This window comes from Aedes albopictus, chromosome 2, assembly GCF_035046485.1.
Source record: "Aedes albopictus strain Foshan chromosome 2, AalbF5, whole genome shotgun sequence".
Classification (NCBI taxonomy): Eukaryota; Metazoa; Arthropoda; class Insecta; order Diptera; family Culicidae; genus Aedes; species Aedes albopictus.
In genome coordinates, this window is record NC_085137.1 from 255,270,199 (window position 1) to 255,297,556 (window position 27,358).

The 27,358-nt window shown below is 41.5% G+C and overlaps 1 non-coding gene across 4 annotated transcripts in view; it reads right to left on the bottom strand.

The window, feature by feature from the left end:
• LOC109428242 (mucin-2) overlaps positions 1–27,358 on the bottom strand; it is a 362,414-nt gene that overhangs the window by 65,237 nt on the left and 269,819 nt on the right. For all 4 annotated transcript variants that reach the window (XR_009997698.1, XR_009997700.1, XR_009997699.1 and 1 more), the window contains one exon: positions 7,694–7,801. This is a non-coding gene — a transcript (mucin-2). The remainder of the gene's footprint in view (positions 1–7,693; positions 7,802–27,358) is intronic.

Sequence of the window (27,358 nt, forward strand, 5' to 3'; positions counted from 1 at the left end):
CGATATCGGAATAGCTGGCTCAGGGCCAATGAAGTCATGTGATGCTCCAGTGCGAGCTAACTCATCAGCCAATTCATTTCCAGCGATGGAAGAATGGCCAGGTACCCATACAAGGTGAACAGCGTTTACTGAATTCAGCTCCTCGATTTGAGTTCGACAAGCGATAACTATCTTCGACCTGGAGTTGGCCGAAGCAAGTGCTTTAATAGCAGCCTGGCTATCTGAACAGAAGTATATTACTTTGCCCATTACGTGCTGCTGAAGTGCTGATTGCACTCCGCACATAAGAGCAAAGATTTCAGCCTGGAAAACGGTGCAGTGTCTACCAAGTGAGTAAGACTGATAAAGCCTTAGCTAACGAGAATAAACACCAGCACCTGCTCGACCTTCGAGAAGGGAGCCATCAGTGTAACATACGATGCAGTCTGAAATACTTCTCTCCAGATATCCAGATGTCCACTCTTCCCGGGAAGGGAATTTCGTGGAAAATGTCCTATATGGAAAATTACAAGCAATTGTAAGATCACTTGGAGCAAGGACAATTTTGTCCCAATTCACCAAAAGTGGAAACAACAAGGTGTGTGTTGATGTGCGGTTCACAGGAGTTTCCTCTAGTAGACCGAGTACCCGTAGACGGTAAGTGCTTCTTGTTTGAGATGAATGTGTAGTGGAGCAACATCAAAGAGAACTTCGAGCGCTGCCGTAGGCGTTGAAGAGAACGCTCCAGACATCGCCATTAGGCACATCCTTTGGAGATGGCCTAACTTTGATTGGACCGTTCTCACTTCGCCCTTTTACCACCACACCAGACATCCATAAGCCAATATTGAACGATCAACAGTTGTGTAAATCCATTTGATATACTTGGGTTTAAGACCCCAAGTTGTACCAAAGGTTCGCCGGCATTGCCTGAAGGCCATACAAGCTTTCTTGATTCTGAACTCAATGTGAGGTGTCCAGGAAAGCTTGGAATCAAGAATGACTCCTACGTACTTTACCTGTTCAGTCACATCGATTTCAGAATCAAAGAGACGCAAAGGTCGAACGCCATTACGGTTTCGCCTTTCCGTAAAAAGAACAATAGATGTTTTACTCGGATTATCTGAAAGACCATATTGGCGACACCAATTCTCAACTACCTGAAGGGCGCTTTGCATCAGATCGAAAAGGGTGGTGATACACATACCAACTAACAATGCTAGGTAGTCGTCGGCAAAACCATAAGTAGGAAAACCGCTATAATTGAGTTGCCTCAATAGCGTATCTGCTACGAGATTCCACAAAAGCGGTGATAAGACTCCCCCTTGGGGGCATCCACAAACACTCAATTTCCTAATCCCTGCTAGACGCAATGACGAGAAGAGATATCGGTTTTTGAGCATTTGATGAATCCAATTGGAAATCATTAGAGATATACCCTGACTCCGTGCGGCTTCCAATATGGCATCGAAAGGCACATTGTCAAAGGCACCCTCGATATCTAAGAAAACATCCAAACAAGATTGCTTTTGATCGAATGCTTTCTCGATATCGTAAACAACCTTGTGTAAAAGAGTCACAGTGGACTTACCAGATTGGTAGGCATGTTGGTTCACATGAAGAGGCACATTGGCTAGATGAACATCACGGATGTGATGATCCACAATGCGCTCTAAGCATTTCAGAAGAAAAGAGATCAAACAGATAGGTCTGAAACTCTTTGCTTCTTCATACGACGCACGACCCACTTTCGGAATAAACTTTACTGTAATATCCCGCCAGGATTTGGGAATATACCCTGTAGCAAACAAGTAGTTGTTTCAAAACATGTTTGAAATGATCAAATCCCTTCTGAAGCAAAATGGGATAAATCCCATCTGCCCTAGGAGATTTGGAAGCAGCAAAGCTATTTAGTGCCCATTCAATCGATTCTTAAGTTATGCTACTCCGAGCCGAAGCTAAAGAATCATAACTGCAAGAAAAGACATCAGGTTCATCCGAAGATGTAATATTCACACATCCGGGGAAGTGTGAATGAACTGAATAAACATTCCAAAACTTCCTCATCAGAGGAAGTGAAATCACCATTTGGCAAAAGAAGTCCGTTCACTTGGAAATCCTTAGATTTTGCAAGGATTTTATTCAACCGACTAGCTTCACTCAGACTGGAAACATTTCTACAAAGGTTTTTCTAGCCGGATCGTTCAGCAGACCGGAGAGCTTTCCTGTAGGCCTTGCGAGCCGACCTGAAAGCCTCCGATCCAGTAGAACGTTGTCTGTTCCACATTGTTTCCTGAGCTTAGCCAGATCAGAGTTACACCATGGGGTTCCTCTTGTGGTCTTCACAGACCCCTTTAACGCAGACCGCTTCTTCAAAAGCTGCCATGATGAAGGCCGTTGTAGTATAAACGGCATCACTAAATCTACTAAATCACTTGGAGTGTCAATGGATGGTGAGTATCCATGAAATTTGGGTGCAACCAAATCGGTAAAGAGATCCCAGTTGGTTGGCCGGGGGTTCCTGAAGCACAATGTTTGCGAAGTAACATTCACATGTTCAAACAAAATGCAGCGATGGTCAGATAAAGATTCTTCATCTGACACATGCCAATTGGTCAGCTCGTGACTAATTCTGCTAGAGCAAAGCGTTATGTCTAACACTTCCTCTCTAGCAGATACCATGAAGGTTGGGCGGTTGCCTATGTTAAGTAATCCAAGATCTGTACTACTGAAGTATTTCATCAAACTGGAGCCTCTCAAATTTATGTCTGAGCTGCCCCAGATTATATGGTCAGCATTAGCATCACTGCCAACAATTAACGGAAGGCCTTTTGAAGTGCAGTGTGCAATGACTTGCTTGAAAGCATCCGAAGGGGATGGTTCATCATGCGGTAAATGAACCGAACAATAAACGTATTTCCTGTTGAGGTTTCCAACAGGTACATCGATTGTGATAGCACATACATCTCTAGTAGTTAGTTCAGAGATGAGTATAGTTACGATTGCGATGTTGATAAGCACATATGCTCGAGGCATGATGCGTGAGTTTGCCATTTCATTTTTACTGAAAGTAGCAAACACCGGACTCACAAGGTTTCCTAGATAGAAATTCCCCTTACGAAAATAAGGTTCTTGGACTAACGCGACTTGGGCTGTACCATTTTGCAAAAGTCTGCAAAAATTGATCGTTGCTGTTCTTTTGTGCTGAAGATTGATCTTAGCTATCCGAACCGTAGCTACTACTCAAACTAGGCAAGATTAAAATCTTAACAATCACAGCACAAAAAAGAACAGTAACAATAAAGCCAGATCGGTATCGATTTGAGTGCGCCAAAGGCAAGGATGCACAGAATACACTGTGTAAAACGCATAATGCTAAACCATATAGGTGAAAATTTAAACTAATTAATAGCATCTTCATAATCCCACCCTTATTCAGCCTCAAGTATGAGATTGAAGAAGAGCAGCTGATTGTCTCGAAGAAACACAAGGTCCACCGCGCTATTGCTCCGGTTAGCACAGTAAGCGCAAATACTGTAGAGAGTGCCCTGGTACTCCACAGGCTCCGTTCGCGATTAGGTTTTTATAAGACTCCCCTGATCATTCATTCCTAGGCACGGTAAGCGTAAAGCCGCATAACACCATGAATTAGGGGTCACCTGATTAGTGGACTCCTACCACTGGAACAGGCGGTCCGTAGTGCTATTCTTAGCCAGTTCAACCAACCGCTACCGACACTACACAGCTATCTAGGTAGGCTGATTGGGAAAAGAAGTTAATATTGGTGATCAACTTCATATGGGCCCGAAAAGCCGGGGATAGGTGCGATTGATCGTGAATCACATCGTGGGTTGCTGTGGCAGCCCATTACCATGGAGCACCTAAATGACTTAGAACTTAGAACTGGCTGATGACGTTGCTCTCCTAGCTTAACGGCGCTCTGATATGCGGAGTAAGCTGCGATGATCTTGCCGACCGTTCCTCGGTGGCAGGTCTTATCTTCAACGTCAACAAGACCAAATCGTTGGATGTAAACAACCCTTATAGCAACAAAAAAGGTGCACGGATCAATAAGGCGAGGGGTGCCTTTGTCCTAAGAGATGTATGGAAAAACAATCAGAATAGTCGACGCACCAAAACCCGAATTTTTAACTCGAACGTGAAATCTGTGCTGCTGATCGGCAGTATATCAGTGGAGAACACTCAACGGCTGCAGATCATCATGAATATACGCCTGCGGTATATAATTCGCGCATGGTGGCTTCACAATTGGATCTCCAACGTGGAGCTCCATCGTCGATGCCAGTAAAAATCAATAGCGACAGGAATTCGGGAAAGTCAGCGGCTCATGGCAGAGCAGCCTCAACAAGGAAATAAAGGAAGTCGACAGAGCTTTCAATTTGTGCTGTAAGAATTAAGTTTTGATAAGTTTCAGTGTAGTTTTGATTTCTTGAAGTTCGAAAATAGTCGAAAACACAAAATTGATTTGATGCACCTCCTTAATTTCAATGCATTTGGCTGAAATTTTGACCAGTTACTTCTTTTATGATGCCAATTAAAATATGGGGCTGGCTTTGAGAATCCGAGAACATTTTTGAAAAAGTGGACAGGGTAGAAAAGTGACAGCAGCGTAAAGGCAACTAGTTCGATATAGTAGAATTAGAATAGAATACATTTAGGCGCTGTACAAAGTTTAAGTGCCCCTGGCAATTGGAATCGCTCATGCTGTGCCCTAGTGAATAAAAGAGCCGTAAATGAAGTTAAGTGGTTGAAGAATAATACAAAATACTGTGAGATCTACGGACGTTAAGAACTGGTCGATTAAACAGGTGGGCCCCTAGAGGTAAGTGCTCAAAATAGAATATCTATCCAAATATTTCCACACTCTGTATTCTGGAAGTTAGTTAGAGGATAGTGGAAACAACTTCTGTTTCATAATACTGCAACGCTCATACTTCTATTTTGCCCAAGCTACCCCTAAATTAGTCATTAATATGAAAAGTTCTTACAAATTTCCAAAATTAAAACCGCAGTTGTTACTCAAGGATTGACCGGAACAATGGATATTGCAAAGAAAACCAATGCATCGAGTTTGGGACTAGCTAACTATTCTCAATGTGCACAGTTCTAGGACTTAGCTAGGATAAAAAAAACGCCGGCCACGTCTTTACAGTCATCGTGAAAGGGAAGGAATGTTAGTAAGCCAATCGTTGTTATGGAGACCGAAAAACTTAATGCAGAAATTAGGTACAGTTCACACACACTATGTATAATCCTTTCGGGACGGACCTAGAAAAAAGGCGAAATCTCCATGCAAATTGCTTTACTTTTGCTCTCCAGGACTCTTAGATTTCCCAATAAAACAACAATTGTTATCCCTCATTTGAAAGAACAATTCTTAATCTTTCGATTTCTAGCTTTGACCACTTAATCGAAAATAAAAAATATGTGACAGATAAAACTTTTTCATGTTTTACGATTTTTGTCCACTTTTTGTTCAACTTGTTGTGGTAAATCCCACATGCAACGTAAACAAAAGTTTGTTTGCACACACTGCCCCCACTCGCATAACAGTCCCATTTGCAAAAAGTAGGAATTGAGAAAACAGCGTTTGAAGTTTGACGACTCGTTCTCATACAAAACTTTTAAAAATCGTCAAAACTTCAAAAATATTTGGATCATCTCGAAACTTTCACAGATTGCTTTGCATCTGAATACATAACTGTGAAAAATATCAGGATCACTAAAAAATTGTTCAGTTTTGTGTTACATGATACAACAATCCATGATGGGACTGTTATGCGGGTACTTTCAATATGGGACGCTCATGATTTGGTATTTTTTTCGCACATTGACATAAAAATCCACAATTTTTATTAAGGGTTTTGAAAGTACGTTGAAAATGATGATGATTCCTTACGTTAGCTCAAAAGTGATGAAAAGTCAAATGGGACTGATATGCGAGTGGGAGCAGCACATAGAAGTATAAATAACACTAGTTAACAAAATAAAACGAAAGTCGTGAACTTCTATCAACGACCAAAATTTTTGAAGCATAATTTAGCGCTGATTTCGAAACCGTGCTTCAAAAAATTTTAAGTAGAACAGTTTTTGAGTTTTAGCCCAATTTCGAGTTTTTCAACTTTTTAAAATATAGAATTTAATAAAATTCAAATATCTTAAGTTTTGGTCAACCAATTTTAATACACTGAAACCTCCATTTAAGTCGATGCATGGCTGATCGAAAATAATTTTTACCATGCAGGCAATGACAAAACTATAGACTTTTATATTTCTTAACACTTCGCATGACAAAGGAGATTTGTCAAAAAATATAAAACTGTATAGTTTAGTCATTGCCTGTACGGTAAAAATTATTTTCGATCAGCCATGCATCGACTTAAATGGAGGTTTCAGTGTAGTTATTTATGTAACGAGTTGCAAAAAGTTGATTTTTTCAGCACGAGTCGTACATTTATCCAACGAGGCTTGCCGAGTTGGATAAATACGAAGAGTGCTGAAAAAATCGAGTTTTGCAACGAGTTCCATACAAAATTTTATGCAATGATTTTTTTCATAATGCAACCCATTTGAGTTGCATAATGTTCATAATGCAACTCAAATGAGTTGCATTATGAACATTATACAACTATTTTTCATTATGCAACTCATTTCAGTTGCATTATGAGCCAGTTAGGAAAAATTGGCCATTATGATACCAAAATGAGTTATATAAAATGTAAATTATGATACTGAATTGCATAAATATTTTTTCATAAATTAAGAGCTGAATATAATACCATTCGATCATCTGAATGCAGGTTTTGCGTCAGATTGATGAAATTCAAGATATTGGCGAGTTTTAGTGACGATCTCCTTAAATTTTAGCAAAATTTCCTAAAATATATGAAGAAATGTATTTTTTTCAATAAGAAAAAAAAACAATTTAAGAATTCTTTCTCAACGTTTATTTGACATATCATATGTAGGCGAGTTACAGTAAAAAATTCAGCTCAATCGGAGCATTGGTTACGGAGAATGAGATGTATGAAGTGAGCATCTTTGTTAAAAAATAGAACAAAAATCGATTTCAAATCATCAACCTTGTATGGAAAGTCGAAAAAAAATCCGCTCTACTGTAATTTTTTCCTTCACGTTTTCGAACTCAGGGCATGATTCTACACCAAAAACGATCATCAGCTTACCGAGTTCAAAAATGCTGTAAACTAGTGTAATCGTTCAATTACTTAAACTGTTTACATCACATAAAACAAAGATTAAACAGATGAGAAAAATATGCAAATCTGTTATTGCTCAAAAGCACAATTGTGTTGGTTCGTCACGAAAGGGATTTAGATTTCACTTCAAGTTTTCATTTCACGTGTTAGATATTCCCACTTGATTGTTGATATTTTTCAAAAATGTATTTCTCATATACTGGACGAAACCGGTGTCTTTACCCTAACTGAACCAATAGTCAGCAATGTTTGAAGTTTCAATTAACTTTTTCATCAAGCTTCAACAATTAGTATCGGCTTGATGGGTGGTATAAGTGGTTCAAGTATCTTCAACAATGTCACCCCTGCCAAACCCCGGCCCTGGCTCGATAAAATTTATCGACTACAGCTTTATCGTAGAAGATTCAGAAGATTATTTCTGTAAAAAGCAGTAACACCCACCAAAAAAAAAAAAACATCCCAGCCAATCCACTTACCGTCGGATCCCGGTGACCGTTGAAGAAAAGTGGACGACGACGAGTAGGCCTCTTTATCGCCTCGGTCTTTGTCCTTGCGCGATTCCTTATCCTTGGTGCCGGAATTTCCTGCAAAACGAGAGCACAGTTTGGGGTTGGGTAAGTAAGCTTTCTTTTTTATCTACGTGTCAGAGTGCACAACAGTCAGTGTGATTGCTGCTCGGCTTCTGTTGGTGGCGCTGCTGGTGGTGTTGTTGGTGGTGGTGGTGACCTTTGTACAGAAATGGAGCGCTTTATCGAAAACATACTTAAGCCGAGAGAAGAGTGTGCGGATAAGGGATGTTTGTTGGTTTTAATGAAAAACAGGCAACGGAAGGCGTAAGCAAATCAGTAAACAGAAAGGAAGCGTACAATGTATAACACAGGAAAAGAGCATCAACTGAAACCGATGATAGGAAAGCTACCCGGGTAAAAGTGAATAGAAATGGTAAAATGAGATTTTGTATAATTTACAATCGAATCAAACTGAAGTTGTTATATATTTTTTCAAAAATTCTATCTCTTGAACTAGTTGACCGATTTTGAATAACTTAGGCTAAGTGTACCAGTTATCAACAACGCCCAATTTAAGATACTACTTATAACCCTCAAATTGGACATAGTTGATTTTCAATCTTTTACGATGCAAACCAATATGAATTATTTGATAACTCAATGATCACGAGACATTCGGCCTGTCCATTTTTCAAAAATGCCCTCTGAAGCTTGGTGACTCTAACCGCACGGCTACGAGGCTCCACAAGAAGAAGAAGTATTTCTGCAGGTATTTCTTCAGAGATTTTTTTTTTCAGGGAAATCTCCATGTACTCCGCGATAGTTTGTTCCGATATTTTCATCTGGAATTATTCGGAGTGTTTCAGGAGGAATTTCTTCCATGAAATCTCTGTGAAATTTTTACCGGATATTATTCAAAAATTAAACCAGAAATTCCTTCATAATTTTGTACAAAAAATCCTTTGGGAGTCCATTCAAGAGTTGCTTCAAAAATTCGTCCAGAAATTACTGCAGACACGGGTTCTCTCAGATTTTTTTCCATGGATTCCTACAGAAAATCTTCCACGATTTTGTACAGAGAGCTCTCCTGGGATTTCCTAAGAATTCCTCATGGGGTTGCTTTCGTTGTTTCTCTTGGGGTTTCTTCAGAATTTTTCGAAGAATTCCTCCAGGAATTCCCTCAGGATTTCTCCTGGGGAATCACTTGGGTAAGTTTTGTGGGAACGTTTCAGAAACAACTACAGGGATTATTTGAAAAAATCTTCCAGGGATTCTTCCAGGAACTTTTACTAGGATCCCCACTAGACTTTCTTCTAGAATTCATTCAGGAATTTCTCCAGGAATTCCTACAGGAATTGTTAAGGAATTTCCTTAGGAAGCAAGCCTCTCGAGATTGCTTCCGGGATTCATCCTGGGTTTTCTTCAGAAATTCCTTCAGGGAATCCATTAAGAACTGCTACAGGGATTCCTCTAGGAGTTTCCCACAAACGCTCCTTAGAATTCCTTCAGGATTTTTCCAAGAATTCCTTCTGCGTTTTTTTCAGTACTTCCAGTATTCCAGGCTGTTCGGGCTCGTTTGGAAGTTGGCCATCAATGTTAACTTCTTTTCCCGATCAGCCTAGATAGCTGTGTAGTGTCGGTAGCGGTTGTCTCAATTGGCTAAGAATAACACTACGGATCGCCTGATCCAGTGGTAAGAGTCCACTAAACAGATGACCCCTAATTCATGGTGTTATGCGGCCTTATGCTTACCGTGCCAAGGAATGAATGGTTAGGAAGGTCTAATAAAAACCTAACTACAAACGGAGCCTGTGGAGTACTAGGGCGCCCTCCACAGTATTCTTCCCTTACTGCGCTAATAAGCTTAATAAGGGTGGGATTATTAGTATGTTGTTTATTACCTTCAATTATAGCCTATATGGATCTTCGCATTATGCGTTCTTCACAGTGTCTTCTGTGTATGTTCGTCTCTGGCGTTCTTCAATCGATACCGAATTGGTTTTTATCGCTGCTCTTTTTTCTTGTGTTGTGATTGTAAGAGTTTGATTGTGCCTAGGTTGGGTAGTGGCTATGGTTATGACAGCTCAGTAAAATGTTCAGCATAAAAGAACAGCTTTGGTCCAAGATCCTTACTTTAGTAAGTAGGATTTCTATGTAGATGTAATGTATTAATTAACACCTATATGGTTCCGCATTTTGCGTTTGACCCGATGTTTGCTACTTTGAGTAAAATTGAAATGACAATCTTGCGTGTCATGCCTCGAGCCCCAAAATGTTTTGATTAAACTGCTTGCCTTGCTATTCTCAAATTTTGGTGTGATTATACTGTCAAGTTTATTCCGTAAGTGGATAATGTCTTCGTATGAAGATCAAACCTATCAATTTGACCTCTTTCTTCTGAAATGATTAGAACGCTTTGTCGAGCATCACACCCGTGATGTTTTTCTAGCAAACATGCCTCTCCATGGGAACCAACATGCTTACCAAAATGGAAAGTCTACTGTGATTTGTCTACACAATGCTATTTACGATATCGGAAAGCATTCATTAAAAAACAATTTTGTTTGAATGTTTTCTCGGATTTCCAGGATACTTTTGAACACGTACTTTTCGATTCCATATTGGAAGCCGCATGGATTGTTCTATTTATCTTTCAATGATTTCCAATTGGATTTACCAAATGCTCAAAAACCAACATCTCTTCTCGGCATTACGTCAAGCAGCGATTAGGAAATTGAGTGTTTGTGGATGCCCCCATGCGGGAGTCTTGCCTTGACTTTTGAGGAATCTCGTAGCAGAAACGCAATTGAGAAAACTCAATGTGGTTTTTCTACTTATGATTTTGTCCATCACAAGCCTTAACAGGCTGCTTCATTTGTATATCTTAGCTGAGAATCCGACTGCGAAACTTTGAATCATTTGATATGTAACTACCCAGTTTTTACGCAACTGCGTTTCCGAGTACTCGGTAAACCTTGATGACCTAAGAAGCCTGAATCTTCAGGATGTTCTGTTGTTCCGAATCCGTTGTGGCAAGTAGCTATAGGCTTACTTTACGCTTTATGCGCTTTTTTCAGCGCCCTTTTCAGGGCGCTGTTTGAACCCGTTGTGGTACGCTTATGCGATTATGTCGACCCTATTCCCTTACCTTCCCTTTCCCTATCCCATCCCAAATTTCTCCCTTCGCTCTCCCTCAGGTAAATGATGAATAGGCTCGTATTCATGGCGATGGCACAAATTTCCCAAATAGAGGAGAACGTGCCTCTTGAGCCGACCTACTGATACCTGATACCTGATACTTTCTTCTAGAATTCATTCAGGAATTTCTCCAGGAATTCATCCAGGAATTCCTACAGGAATTGTTAAGGAATTTCCTTAGGAAGCAAGCCTCTCGAGATTGCTTCCGGGATTCATCCTGGGTTTTCTTCAGAAATTCCTTCAGGGAATCCATTAAGAACTGCTACAGGGATTCCTCTAGGAGTTCCCCACGAACGCTCCTTAGAATTCCTTCAGATTTTTCCAAGAATTCCTTCTGCGTTTTTTTCAGTACTTCCTCCTGAGATTTCTTCAGAACATCCCCCTGGGATACCTCTTAGGATTTCTCCAGAGATTCCTCCGGGAATTCCAAAACTTCCTCCGAAGATTATTGTAGGGATTATTCCAGGAATTCCTTTGAAAATTCTTCTTAACAATACTCCAGGAATTCTTCTAGAGATTTCTTAAGGTATTCCTCCAAGCACTCCTCCATGGATTTGTGTGGTATATGTCTATAAATGATCATCTATCAGTGTCTTTAGAGTCTTGTCTCTCAATATGTTAACAGACAATAGGGCAGTGCATACGGCGGTTGCTATGATAAAATTTTCTAAGTCTTTGACGTTTCGTGGCCGATTCCAACCAGATCAACTCGTCGATTTTATCGGACGGCATCTTGACGGACACTTCTTTCACACAGTACTTGTTAATGTTTAGCTGAATAAATGATTAGTGATTGAATTCCTTCCAAGATTCCTTTCGGGATTCCTTCAGGATTTTTTCCGCGATTTCTCCAGAAAATTAATCTAGAATTCTCCAGAAATTCCTTCTGCTGTATCTGAGGGAGTTCCTCTTGAGATTCTTCTAGCTTCCGCTTCTTCTTGAAGGATATTGTAATTATCTCCGGGAGGATTACCATTGGGAACATCTGCGAGAAGTTCAAAATGAAATCCTGGGGGAATTGCATAAGGATCTGCAGAAATTCCATAAGGACCTCCTCAAGCAAAGCCGGAAGCAGTTAGGAAAGGGATTCCGGTAGGAGTTCGTGGAGGAAGCCCAGATGGAGTTCCGGGAGGAATCCATGAAGATATTGCTGGGAGAATCCTACACGGTGTTCTTAGTTGGAACTCCTGGACTAATCCTGAAGGAATGCTGGAAGGAATTATTGAAGCGATCTCAAAAAAAAATATCGTGGAGAAGTTGCGAAAGGAATTTCTGGAGGAATTCTGGATGAAGTTTATGGATGGTTCCAGAAGGAAATAATGGAGAAATTCCAGAAATAACCATGGAACGAACCCGTGAAGCAACTCTTGGAGGAATCCTAGAAGAAGTTCATAGAAGAATCCCGGAAGATGTTCTTAAAGGAATCCTGGAAAATATTCCTGAAAGCAACATTTCCTGAATGCAGGATTTTCTAGATGCAGGCAGGATTATTGGAGAAATTCCACTAGGGACAACTTCATAACTTCCAGAAGGAACTCTTTGAAGAATTCCAGATGGAGCACTTTCATAAACACCCTCCCCGAGGAATCCAAGAAAGAACTCTGGGAGAAATCATGACAGAACTGGAGAAATCGCGAACGAAATTCCTGAAGGAACCCCGAAAGGAATTCAATCACTTACAAATTTTATTTATTCAGCTAAACATTAGCAAGTGCTGTGCAAACAAAGTGTCCTGACCGTGCAAATTGTTGCAACAGCAAAACCTCGACCACCACTCTGTGGTAACCGATAAAATCTGGAGAAAAGGATCGTACGTCCATTCGCCTAGAAAGTCGTTCACAGAATCCCTAAATCTCCTCGCTGTGCGACGCATGCAGTCAATACTCCCATCGGAATCAGAAGCACCAACACTCTCACAGAACAGTGCGTATACGTGATGTCTATTCGTTTCCTCTCACGTTTTCTCTCAACACAGTCATCATCTATGCCATCAAATGCAAGAATTCAGATGTTGCACGCACATTGACACGTTTGTTCTGATCCCGCCTTTTCGTAATTCGAAAGCAAAAGCTTTGCTTTATTTCCGAAAAGCTCAAAAGCAAGGCGTGTGACACTTCATATGCACTTTCAAAATATTTGAATCAATGTATGGCATTTGTGTACACTCTCAAAACATTTCAATAATTTTTAAATTATTTACTTTCCATACATCATATACACTACACACTCCACTAAGATACGTGGGCAATGCTATCCTTCTTCTCGTGATCGGTACATCGGCACCGATTCTCTTCAGCGGTTGACCTGTCTGAACAATCGGAATCGACTTGCGACCTTCCGCATCCGAAACCGCCCGCTTCGGAGCCGAAATCGTCAAGATGCCGTCCGATGAAATCGACGAGTTGATCTGGTTGGACTCGTGTTCCGGTGGAAGGGTGTAGCGCTGAATGAAGCACTGGGAGATGTTGCTAGCCATGATCGTCCTGCTTCTCGTCGAATTCCCTTCGATGATGATAATTCTGTTGTCGGAGGCCATCACCGAAACTTCTAAGTTGCTGCACATCCAAGTTGATTTGGAACTTGAGATTGTCGGCGTGAATCGTCGATCCGCAGTTCTGTGGGCAGCGATATCAGAATGGACATTGTAGACGGGACGCTCTTGTTAGTTGTGAACCGCTGATAGTTCCTGAAGGAATTCCAGGAGAAGCTCTTGGTGAAATCTTAGCAGTAAGTAATAAATTAGCACACTACTCAGTGCGCGCAAACTCACCTTTTGAATTTATTCACACTGCCTAAGGAAAGCTGAAGAAATTTCTCTAAGTCCGAATCGTAAACAACAAGGCCACGAGACGTCAAAGACTTAGAAAATTTTATCACAGCAACCGCCGTATGCACTGCCCTATAGGGCACTGCACTGTTTTGATTTTGTATGGGATTTTGAAGTTTCGTGGCCTTGTTGTTTACAAAATTTCTGAAAGAGTGAAAGAGAAGGAGATAATTTCATGCACTGCCCTATAGGGCACTGCACTGTTTTGATTTTGTATGGGGTTTTGACGTTTCTTGGCCTTGTTGTTTACAAAATTTCTGTAAGAGTGAAAGAGAAGGAGAGAATTTCATGCAGTGCCCTATTGATAACGCACGCACATTGCCCACCCGGGGTAACGCCTACGCTGTCGACTGACAGCTGCTGATGAGATCATAGCAGGCCATGGCTCTGCCTCTTTCTTCGGTCAGCGTTCGCCCACGTCGGACGTGCTGCAGTGCACCGGGTCGCTGCACTGGGCGATTCTCATCGAGAAACACAAGACAAATTCCCACAGGATTCCACCAGGGATTCCTTCAGGGATTCTTCCAGGGATTCCTCAAGGGATTCCTCCGGGAATTCTCCAAGAAATTTCTCCACGAATTCCTCTAGAGATTCCTCCAGGAATTCTTACAGGCATGTCTTCAGGAATTTCTCGAGAGATTCTTCCAGGAATCGCTCCGGGGCATCCTCCAGGAATTCTTCTAGGCATTCCTCTAGGCATTCCTTCAGAGTCATTCAGAGGCATTCCTTCAGAATTCTCCAGAGATTTCACCACGAATTCCTCCAAAAAATCCACCAGCAGCAATTCCTCCAGGAATCCCTTCAGTATTTTAAGAATTCGTTCTGCGATCTCTTTAGTACTTCCTTTCTTAAGAAAATCCTCCTTTGATTTCTTCAGCAATCCCAAAAGCAAATCCTCCAGGAATTTCACCAGAAAATCCTCCATACTTTCAAAAATTGTTCCAGGAATTCCTCAAAAAATTTCTCCAGGAATTATTCCTGGTATTATGCCTACGGAATTATTCCTACAGAAACTCCTCTACCGATTCCTCCAGAAATTCATTCAAGATATTGTCCTCCAGGGATTCGTCCAAGAATTCCTCCAGGGGTTCCTCCAGCGTTCCCTCCAAGGATTCCATTAAGAGTTCCTATAGGAAATCCTCCTAACTTTCCTCCATGCATTTCTTTAGGAATTTCTTCATGATTCCCTCTAGACATTCCTTCAGGAATTCCTCTGGAGATACTGCCAGGAATTGCTTCAGGGAATCTAGCAGGAATTCATACAGGAAAACTCGATGTACACAGCGCAACGAATAACTTTCACGCAGCGAGCGAAAAGACAAAAGAATTTTCACGCAGATTTGTGTAACACCGGATCAGCACATTTTTTGTGTTGATCCAGTCGTACACACATATGAGTGAAAATTCCTTTGTCTTTTTGCTCGCTGCGTGAAAGTTACTCGTGCGCTGTGTTGTTGCATTTAAAGGTGTAGGGATTCCTCCATGAATTTCTCCAGGAGTTCCTCTAGGGATTACTCCAGGGATTCTTCCAGGATTTCCTACAAGGATTTCTCCAGCAACTCCTTCAGAAATTGCTCAAGGCATTCCTACAGAAATTCTCTCAGAAATCCCTCCAGACGTTGCTCCAGGAATTTGTTCAAGCATTATTCCATGTCTACCTCCTGGAACTCCTTCAGGGATTTTTCCGGGAATTTCTCCCGGAGAAAAAAAATATTCAGAGATTCGTACAGAAATTTCATCACCCATGAGTTTTTCCTTCATCACCCATGAGTTTTTTCAGCGATGCCTCCAGGAATATCTAAAGACTTTTTTGAATTACTTCAAGAATTTCCAGAGAAATTTCTCCAGCGATTTGTAAACAACCTGCACGCCGCATCGAATGATACATACAGCGATACATATGATACATATAATGATACAGCGATGCAGCCTTCCGTGGTATGGTAGTCCGAAACACTTTCTTCCCCCGCAAAGATATCCATAAAGACACCTGGCGATCACCCCCGACCATCAAACAGAAAACCAAATCGACCACGTTCTAATCGACGGAAAATTCTTCTCGGATATAATCAATGTCCGCACAAGCCGCAGCGCGAATATAGATTGGGATCATTACCAACTCGCTGCATGCATGCACTCAAAACTTTCGACGGTTATTACCACGCGTCGAAGTCGAACGCCACGGCTCAACATTGAGCGTCTGCGGAACGTAGAAGTGGCTCAAGAATACGCGCAGCAGTTAGCACTGCTTAGCACTTAGCAGTGGCCCTACCAACGCAACGGAAGAGCAGCTTGGAGCAGTTATACTTGAAAATGGCTGGAATGACGTCTGATTCGCCATAGGTAGTACCTCGGCTACAGCACTAGGCTTCGCGACTCCGAATCACAGAAACGACTGGTACGACGGCGAATGTGAACAGTTGAAGAACGAGAACAATGCAGCATGGGCGAGCATGTTGCAACACCGTACGAGGGCGAACGAGGCACGTCATAGACTGGCGCGGAACAGGCAGAACTCAATCTTCCGGAGGAAGAAGCGCCAGCAGCAAGAACGATATCATGAAGCGATGTAAGAGTTGTACCGCGCTAAGGAGACTACGAGAAGCTGAACCGCTCGCGCTGAGGCTTTGTGCCACAAGCTGACATGTGTCGAGACAATCACGGTGTCCGGCCATTTGGCCGAATGGTCGTTTGGCCGAATTATGGTCGAAAGAATTCATAGGATTTTTCGACATTCCAACTACCAATATGATCAGAGGAAATATTTCCTTCTTTCAAATATAGGCTATTCTTGCTATTCTTTCTAGTTTTGACATTGAGGGATTAGTTGGCACTGAAACTGCTAATATTTTCTCAAAAAATATTCCTTCTTTGAACCATAGGCTGTTCCTTCGAGATATACTGATGCGGGGAACAGTGGCAAGTTCATCATTCATTTTTCGGCCAAACGGCATTCGGCCAAATGACCCTTTCGGCCAAATGGCGTTCGGCCAAATGACCCGGAACCGACAATCAATCACCGGAATCTTCTCACGAGCGAGCATGAGGTGGTCGAGAGGTGGCTGCAGCATTACGATGAGCACCTCAAAAGAAACGTTGCAAGTACCGGAGGTGGCGTAGTAACAGATCTAGGAGTATGTGCGCAGAACGAAAGAGTTCCGGCCCCAAACTCCAAGAGATTGAGGAGGCCGGTTAAAAACAACCAAGCCGCTGGAACAAATCAACTACCAAGCAAACTTCTAATATACGGTGGAGAAGCACTGGCGAGAGCACTACACTGGGTCATTACAAAGATTTGGGAGGAGGAAGTATTGCAGGAGGAATGGATGGAAGGTATCGTGTGTCCCATCTACAAAAAGGGTGACAAGTTGGATTGTGGGAACTATCGCGCGAAACTACTGCGCGCAAGATTCTCTCTCAAATTTTATGCCGCTGTCTATCACCGATTGCAAGAAAGTTCGTGGGGACATATCAGGCTGTGTTCATGGGTGAACGCGCCACAATGGTCCAGATGTTCGCCATCCGCCTGGTGTTGCAGAAATGCCGCGAATACAACGTGCCCACACATTACTTGTTCATCGATTTTAAATCGGGAAGATGTGAATGAATGAACCACGAGCTGCAGCAGCTGCTGAGAGAACCAGCCATCGTCCACACGGGCACAGGTCACGTTATCGGGATGACGGATAGCAGCCCGACTAAAATGGTTCTCGAGCGAGAGTCATCGGACCGGTATAAGAAACACCACGTCTAGGTGAGCTAGGTGGGTCGATTAAGTGAAGGACGATTTGCGGACGCCTTGCAGAGTGCGGAATTTTATACGCACAGCCATGGAAAAAGTAGGATGGAGACGGTTCCTACGTATAGCAGAGGACACTTAGGCCTTTAGTCTGACCGGTAAGGTAAGGTAATGACAAAGCTCAATCCTGTTGTGTGATTATTTTCTATCCGGGAGATGCTACTGTACCAGCTTCAACAAAGTGTTTCCTTTTCTTTGCAGGAATCGAACAGGAAGGAAACTCAAACAGCGCATCCATCCATTGAATATTGATTCATCCAAGTAAACCAGAATGATTCCTTACTGAGCGCTTGAACGAGTCGGTTAACAGAGTCCCGGTCTCATCACGTGGCACTTTTGCAACGGTGTTTTGGATCTTTTTCCCCCACCACCAGAGTGGGTTTTTGGTCAAGTAGTTTTTACAGTTACCAAGTAGTGCAAAGAAGTGTCCAAGGTGATTTTTGCGCTTCGTGAAGGAAGCGAATTAGCTGATTCAATCAGATTAATATCGTGCCACAATATCATCGTCGTCACTAGCAGCCATCAGTGAACGATCTCCCGCATCTGTGTAGCAGCAAAGCAGTAGGACACACGGACGACTATATACCTACCTACAGTGCGGACGGCTTACAGCTGCAGTCGAGGATTGAAGGCTAAGTAGCATTGTTTTGTTCCTACCTATTCCCCACTGCATTGTGATAATTTATTTTGCTCCGCCGAACCAAGTTGTTTTTGCTCCACTTCTGTCTCTCTCCCGGTGTGCCCCGTACAAGGGGGTACGGTTTGAAATAAAAGTAATTTGAGATTTTTTTTGCATTTTCCTATGACGCTCCACAAACTGTGCGTCAAAATTGAAATTAATTTTTGAGCTGAATTAAAACCGTTTCTTTTTTTTTTCTTTTTTTTCCTACTTTTGGTGTGTATTATTTTTGGTTACTTTTTGTAGATTGAATTTGATCCCTTATGGGGGAGTCCAATGGAGGCGAATCGCCTCCTAAAGATATTATTGCTCGAACGCGGTTTTACCAGCCATCTTCGCCTGGGCCTTGGGTTGTCTATTTCCGGCGCAAATGCAAACCTTTGAATGTGCTCTCAATTTCTCGAGAGCTGACGCGTAAGTATCCCGGGACTGTTGTTCACCAAGTGAAACAGTCCAAGCTGCGTGTAACCGCACCTAGTTACAAAGCAGCAAATGAAATTGTCCAGCACGAGTTGTTTTCATGTGAATACGCCCTATACATAAATGCACGAGAAGTGGAGGTGGAGGGGAAGATCCTCGACGAAACGCTGACCTGCGACGCCATCAAGACCGGTGTAGGCCGGTTCGAGAATAGGTCGATCGCTGATGTGAGTATTCTTGATTGCAAACCTCTTCAAAAGGCATCCATGGAAGGTGACAAGAAAGTTTACTCACCGTCAGGGGCTTTTCGAGTGACATTCCCAGGCTCCGTCCTCCCGGAATTTGTTGTAATTGATAATGCTTTTTACACAGTACGTCTTTTTAGGCCGAAGGTTTTTAACTGTACCAATTGCAAGCAGTTTGGTCACAGTGCTAGCTTTTGCGACAACAAACCCCGTTGTGGCAAATGCAACCAAGCTCATCTCGACGAGTCTTGCACACAGGAAGCTGAAAAATGTAGCTACTGTGGTAAAGAACTACATGAGTTGCAAAAATGCCCGGCATACAAAAAGCGTATTCAAAATGAGAGTCGCTCAATCATTAAGCGCTCCAAGAAGACTTATGCGGAAATGGTGAAATCATTCAATTCGCCCGCTAATATGTCTGAGTCAGCTGTCCCAGTTGAAAATCCCTATCAGGAGTTGTCTTCCGATGATCAGGATGATGGCGAAACTGATGAGGGTGGATCCTTTTCGGAGGTACACGCATCCGGAAAAAGGAAGTCACCATCTTCCCCGGGATTGCGCCGAAAGGTTTTCTTAAAGTCTTCCCTCAAAAGTTTGACAACTACTAAAGGAGGCGGAGGGAATTTAAAAACTCCGAAGAAGCAGGTCTCTGATGGTGCAGTTCCTTGCTGCAGCAAGGACCTAGAAGCTCCGCCTCCAACTGTTAAGTATACTTCAAAAAGAAATACTCGACAAGGTGGCAAGAAAAAAGCCACACAAGCTCCTCGAACTTCAGCAAAAACTATCAAGCCCAAACGAGGACTGTTCACTTTTAGGGCCCTTGTGGATCGCGTATATGATGCTCTCGGACTTTCCGACTCCTTCAGAGGCATACTAGACATTTTTCTCCAAGCAGTAGAAGAGTATCTTCGGAATTTGACACAATCATGGCCCCTCCTTGCTTCGATCATATCTTTTGATGGATAATTCATCAACCGAGGTTCAAGATATGATCACTGTGCTACAGTGGAACTGTCATAGTTTAAAACCTAAATTGGACCTGTTTAAATTTTTGGTTCACAACTCTGATTGTGATATATTTGCACTTTGTGAAACATGGCTTTCTTCTGAAGACGAACTCAACTTCCACGACTTCAACATTATTCGCCAGGACCGAGATGACCATTACGGAGGAGTACTTTTGGGGATCAAAAAAAGTTACTCATTTTATAAAATTCCAATCCCAACTCATCCTGGCGTAGAAATCGTCGCTTGCCAAATAAACGTAAAGGGTAAAGATCTTTGCGTAGCTTCCGTTTACATTCCTCCAAGAATTTCAATTAACCGCCGTCATCTTTGGAATGCGGTTTCTGCACTATCACATCCAGTTTTAATTCTGGGTGATATGAACGCACATGGTACAGGGTGGGGCGAACCATATGACGATAATAGAGCGGTCATTTTCTATGATTTGTGCGACGACTTCAATTTGAACATTTTAAATACAGGTGAAGTGACACGTATTGCATCTGACGGCAAAGAAAGCCGTCTCGACCTATCACTGGGATCAAGTTCACTATCATTCGATTGCTTGTGGAAGGTAATCGAGGATCCTCATGGTAGTGATCACTTGCCCATAATAACCACCATAAAGCATAATAGTGAAAGGTCAGACCAACCAATTCAGGTTCCTTTTGACCTCACAAGGAATATCGATTGGCAAAAATATGCAGAAGCGGTATCTTTTGGCATCGAATCATTCAATCCCCTCCCACCTTTGGATGAATATCGATTCCTGTCAGAACTGATATACAAGAGTGCATTAGAATCACAAAAACGACGTGTTCCAAGTGCAACCTTCAAAAGAAGACCAGCCACACTAGGCTGGGATGATGATTGCACCCAGTTGTATCTTAAAAAATCTGATGCTTTCAAAGCTTTTCGTAGGCATGGTACTTCAGATCTTTATCAAGAGTATGCTAAGCTCGAAAAACAGCTGAAGAACCTGCTGAAAGCGAAAAAGCGTAGTTATTGGCGACACTTCATTGAGGGCCTCTCTAGAGAAACTTCAATGGCAACGCTTTGGAGAGTGGCTCGCAACATGCGAAACCGCTCTTCTTCTAATGAGAGTGACGAATACTCCAACCGTTGGATATTTAGCTTCGCGAAAAAGGTCTGCCCAGACTCAGTCCCAGCACAACCGATATCTTGGGAAACATCCTCAAGAGACAGTTCTCTGGACAGACCCTTCACTATGCTGGAATTTTCTATGGCTCTTCTTTCATCAAACAATTCCGCTCCGGGACGCGATATGATCAAGTTCAATCTTCTTAAAAATCTCCCAGATATCGCGAAAAGACGATTACTGGACCTGTTCAACTCATTCATGGAGAACAACATCGTTCCGCCAGAATGGAGACAGGTCAAAGTAATAGCTATTCAAAAGCCTGGTAAACCAGCGTCTGATCATAATTCATACCGCCCAATTGCTATGTTATCATGTTTAAGGAAATTGTTAGAAAAAATGATCCTATCGCGACTCGACCATTGGGTTGAATCGAATAATTTGCTTTCAAATACACAGTTCGGGTTTCGCAAGGGCAAAGGAACAAACGATTGTCTAGCGTTGCTTTCAACAGATATTCAACTGGCCTTTGCGGAAAAGGAGCAACTGGCTTCAGTTTTCTTGGATATTAAGGGCGCCTTTGATTCAGTTTCCATAGGAATATTGTCAGAAAAACTGCACAATAGTGGACTTCCAGGAATTTTAAATAATTTCTTGTATAATTTGTTGTCAGAAAAACATATGAGCTTCAATCTCGGACAACTGACAACTTCCAGAATTAGCTACATGGGCCTACCCCAAGGCTCATGTTTAAGTCCCTTGCTTTATAATTTTTATGTGAAAGACATTGATAGCTGTCTGGAAGGACAATGCACGCTAAGACAACTTGCAGATGATGCTGTGGTTTCTCTAAAAGGCCCACATGCAGAAATGTTGCAAAGACCATTGCAAAGTTCCTTAAACAATCTGTCCATTTGGGCAAGAGATTTGGGGATCGAGTTTGCTCCGCAAAAAACTCAATTGGTTGTGTTTTCCAGAAAGCGGAACCCAGCCCAACTGAAACTCAATCTTTTGGGAATAGAAATCGACCAATCTTTGACTTCGAAATACCTTGGGGTCTGGTTTGATTCAAAAGGCACTTGGGGTACCCAAACTAAGTATTTGGTGCAAAAATGTCAACAAAGGATCAATTTTCTACGCACAATTACCGGAACATGGTGGGGTGCTCACCCGGAAGACCTCATAAAACTTTACAAAACGACTATTCTTTCTGTTATTGAGTATGGCTCTTTCTGCTTCCACTCAGCAGCAAACTGTCACCTAATAAAACTGGAACGAATTCAATACCGTTGTTTGCGTATTGCCCTCGGCTGTATGCACTCAACGCATAATGCGAGCCTAGAGGTCCTGGCAGGGGTGAAACCTCTCCAGAACCGCTTCTGGGAGCTCTCGCTAAGGTTACTTATCAAGTGTGGAGTGAGCAACACACTTGTTATTGGAAACTTCGAAGAAATGCTCAGTCTGAACACTCAGTCAAAATTCATGAGAATCTATCTTTTCTACATGTCATCTGATATAAGCCTCCCAGGTTATAATCCTCCTCGTGTACACTTCACCAATGACAGTTCCTCTATTAAATACGATCTGTCCATGAAACAAGCTGTTCAGGGAATACCAGATCAACTTCGATGTATATCTATTCCTCGCATTTTTAACGAAAAGTACCAAAATGTCAATTCCTGGAAGAGATTTTTCACTGATGGGTCTCGCATAAATGGATCCACTGGTTTCGGTGTCTTCAATGAAAACTCCACCGCCTTCCGCAAACTTCAGGAACCTTGTTCGGTTTATGTTGCTGAGCTGGCAGCAATCAATTTCGCTTTGGGGATGATTTCAAACATGCCCGTAGACCATTTCTTCATCTTCTCGGATAGTCTTAGTTCTATTGAGGCACTCCGGTCGATGAAACCTGTAAAGCATTCATCTTACTTTCTTACAAAAATAAGGGAGCAGATGGGTGCACTGGTCGAAAGATCATACAAGATTACCTTTGTATGGGTCCCCTCACATTGCTCAATTTATGGCAATGAGAAGGCGGATTCTCTCGCAAAGGTGGGCGCACAGGAAGGTGAGATCTATGAAAGAAGAATTTCACACGATGAATTTTTCCATTTAGTTCGTCAGAGTTCTCTTCTAAGTTGGCAACGTGATTGGCGAGATGGCCAACTGGGACGGTGGTTACATTCTATTATTCCTAATGTTTCTTTGCGAGCGTGGCATTACGGTTTGGACGTAGGTCGAGACTTCATACGCGTGATGTCAAGACTCATGTCCAACCATTACTCGCTAGGCGCGCATTTGCATAGAATAAACCTCGCGCTCGACAAGCTTTGTACTAAATGCGGTTCCGGTTATGATGACATCGACCACGTAGTTTGGCAATGCCCGGATAATGACGCCTCCAGAGCGCTACTATTGGATACCCTTGAGGCCCGAGGTAGACAACCCTTTGTTCCAGTAAGAGATGTGTTGGGAACCCGCGATCTAATCTATATGCGGTCCATTTATGAATTTCTTCGCATGTGTTGTATAAAGGTATAATCTTCTGTTTTTTTTTCGCTTCAGTTTTTTTTTTTCTTTGTGTGTGTCTTTTTTGTGTTATATGTTCCTGGCCATCCGGCAGACGAAAACCCGTGAGAAGCCCATGCCAACACCAGAGGCGACGCCAAAAGCCAAGATACCTCCCGGATGTGCTACAGAGAACCCTGAAACCTTATCCTCACCATGCCTTTCCTTGAAATTTTGTGACCCGCTAACCTCGAGCAGCCACGAGTACCCTGGCCTCCTCCCAGTACTAACCTTGAGTACCTAAGAAAGTCAGAAAATTGTATGTAACTGAATACAAAGAATGAATTTCGGCTCCGTAAAGCGTTACACGCGATTGAGCCATAAATAAATGAACTAGACAAAAAAAAAAAAAAAAGTAAACCAGAATAACAAATTGCAAGAATACTCTGCTGATGGATGACGGGGGGTTCACAAACGCTTATCTTTTTCGGATTTTGGGCACGAGTTATCAGTTTGCGACCATTTCTTCTTCACTGCTGTGTGTACATCACAGCCACAAGTCGAAGGAAAAAAAGAACAATAAGGCCACGCTCTGATTTTTTTTTGCATTTTATGCGATAAGCAAGTGTAATTTTAGGCCCAAGATATCGTCATTTGCAATTCACTATCAATTTGAAATGTTCGATTCTGGCAATCGGAATTGAACGGAAATTCGCAGAATCGATTTTTTTTTGCATTCCGTGTAGTCAATTTGTCTATGAACGAGCACTGATAAGTGCGTAAAGTTTCGCGAAGGACTTGATACGGTTGAAGTGATAAATGTAATAGCATATTTCTCCCCACTCGGAATTCTTCCGAGTTCGGATCGGCGGCATCCGTCGTCATCGTCTGGTGGGTAAATAGGGAATTTCCCATGAAAATTCTTTCCTTTTCGCCTACTCCGATCACCAAAGAGATGAACTACCAACCACCGTATCGCTACTACCCTGGCTGGCCTGGCCGTGCCGGGTATGATTCACGATTCACACGGTCGTCGTGTTGTGTGCGATGCGGTTCATGAACTGTCATCAGCGTTCTATTCGTTCACATAGTTGGGAAGGGGTTTGTTTGGGGGGAGACTACACGTCATTGCCCTGCCCCAAATTGCGGCTCGTAACGACTGTGAACGATGACTCGGTGCGAGGCGAGCACATGCGTTGTGGGTGGGAGTGTTTCTATGGCAATCGTAATCACCGGCTGCTGGAGTCCTGGCTGATGAATGCGTGAATAAGCACAGAGCTACAACCATACTACCATGAGTGTGTTTTGGATTTTTATATGTCACGTATGACACATAATTTATTATCATGGGTAATGGGTAAAGGAAGTATAATAATGGAAAATACGAAAGAATAATTTATATAGATGTTGCTAGAGGACTAATTCGCAAGGATATAATAAATATGAAGTCGATGAGTGGCTCTCCTTTTTGATGAGAAAGTTCTCAGTCAATAAGTGTGAAAGTGTTCATAGAAGAACACTTGGTTGAGAAGCAGATTTTGTCCTAGTTGTGGCGAAAGCAAAGATAGAGAATATTTTTCAGATAGGGCGAAAATGCATCAAGAAACTCTAAAGGATTCTTTGGAACAATCTGTGAGAGAATCTGGAAGGACCTCAACTGGAATTCCTAAAGGAATACTCAAAACAAAACTTAAAGGAACCCTTGGAGAAATTTCAAAAGAAATCTTTGGAAGAACCACTGAAGTAGCAATTGGATGAATCCTGAATTAATTTATTGAAGGAAATCATCATTCTTGAACGAATCCCAATGGAAATTCCTGAATATAAATTTTTGAAGAAAATCTTAAAGAAACCATCGGAGAAATTGTTGATGGAATTTTTGAAAAAAAAAATCCTGAGGAAACGATGGAAAAGTTCCTGAAAGAGAAAGAATTCTTGAAAGTAATTGCGAAATAAATTTGTGGAGAAATTCTGGACGGAATTCTTGAAGGAAGTTCCCAACTAACGTTGTTTCTGTATAAAAGCTTAGTAAGACACCTTTACCCGAGCCTTTGCTGTTATGCAATTCTACAGGAATCGTTAAAGAATTTTCTGAAAAAATACGAAAAAATGCTGATGGAATCATTGGATGAGTTTCTGAAGAAAATCTTAGAGAGAATCATCGGATGAGTTCTCAAAAGAATCCTCGGAGGAATTTCTTAAACAATCTTTGTATGATTTCCTAGGAGGAATCCGAAATGAATACTGAAGTATTCCTTGGAGTACTACCTGTAGGAATCCTTGTAGGTTTTTCTGAATAAATTATACAATGCGAGGAGAACGGAGGACCCGATTAGTGGACCACAAGCAGATGCGCGACCACATCCATTTGCGTGGGTAGGACAAATGTACGGAATCATTTTGCAGCAGTTCTTGAGCTACTTTTATGTCTGCCAAACTTAATATTAAAATGCTACAATCCTGATTTAAAATTTTACTGGGTATCTTTCGTAGAATATATTAGATACATGTTGAGTTTTACGGCTAATTTCATAATATCTTTGGAGAAATTGCAGGTAAAAAAAACCTTTGGTAAATCCCAAGTAGACATGCTTAGAGAAATGCCCAGAAATGATTTCAGGTGAATGCTCCGATAAACTCGTAATTCTTGGAGTGGAAAAAAAAGAAGTTCAATGTTTTTTTATGGAATCCTTGGGGCAATCATTCTTGCGATATCAGAAAAAAAGTTTATGAAGTGTTTCCTTAAGAAAATCTTAAAAAAATATTTGTTGAAATCCTTGGTGCAGCTAATTTTGGTTTCCTTAGAAAAATCTTGGTGGAAACTGAGGAGAAACTCCATGTGGATTTGCAGCAGAAATTTATTGAGAAACATCTGGAGTTATCATTGGACGAATAATTTGGAAATGTTTAATTATCTTCCGTTCATAGAACCCCAAAAAGTTTTTTTTTAAGTTTTTATGGTGCAATATTTGGCATTTCTTATGGAATCCAAACTGATTTTTCTGTCTATTTCTTGTCCATCTACTCAGATTTTGGAGTAATTCCAGAAGAAATCATTATGCAGGCATCCAAGCAGGAAATATCAATCGAAAAAAATGGGAAAGCGTGAAAGGATTCGTGAAAGAAAGCCAAAAATATCTTGTATGATAGCTACTCCTACATGAATTCTTTATTTCAATAGAGTTCACTACGCAAATACTTCTTAAATTTTCTCTGCAAAAATTAGCAATTCAGTTTTTATGGGATTTTTTTTAATTCGTTGTGTAATGTTTGTAGAGTCATCAGAAATTTTTTTCAATGAATTTATGGAGGAATCAATACTGAAATTGCTATAAAAGTTGTCATTTTTTTTTTCCTTAAAATAAGTTTTGATTCCAAAATTTTGGTTCCTAGGGGAAAACATGTTGAAGAATATTGATATTTTTCTTTGTGTTTCTCAAAAAAAATGTGGGTAGGACAAGACATGGACTGTCCTACCCAGCATTTTTTGTGGGTAGGACATGTCCTTACCTCACAGCACTACTGACCACAAGTAACATTTTGATGACCAGTTAGCTTTAAAGAGCTTTAGAGAACCGTCATTGAACCAACATTGTTTTATTTTGACTTTAAGAGAGTGTTTATAAACGTGAGTAGATTACCTTAGAACGGTACGTTACGGTGTAAGATCTACCACATTGCATCTAATTTTAATCTTGCTAATTTGCTGCCTTAAGTGGTGGTATGCTATTATTTCATAAAATTTGATGTATTTTTGTAATGTTTATGTTTTAATTGATTGTGCGATAATTGCCAGAAAACCGTTCGCCAGAAAACCATTTGCCAGAATGTACCATTTGCCAGAATACTTTT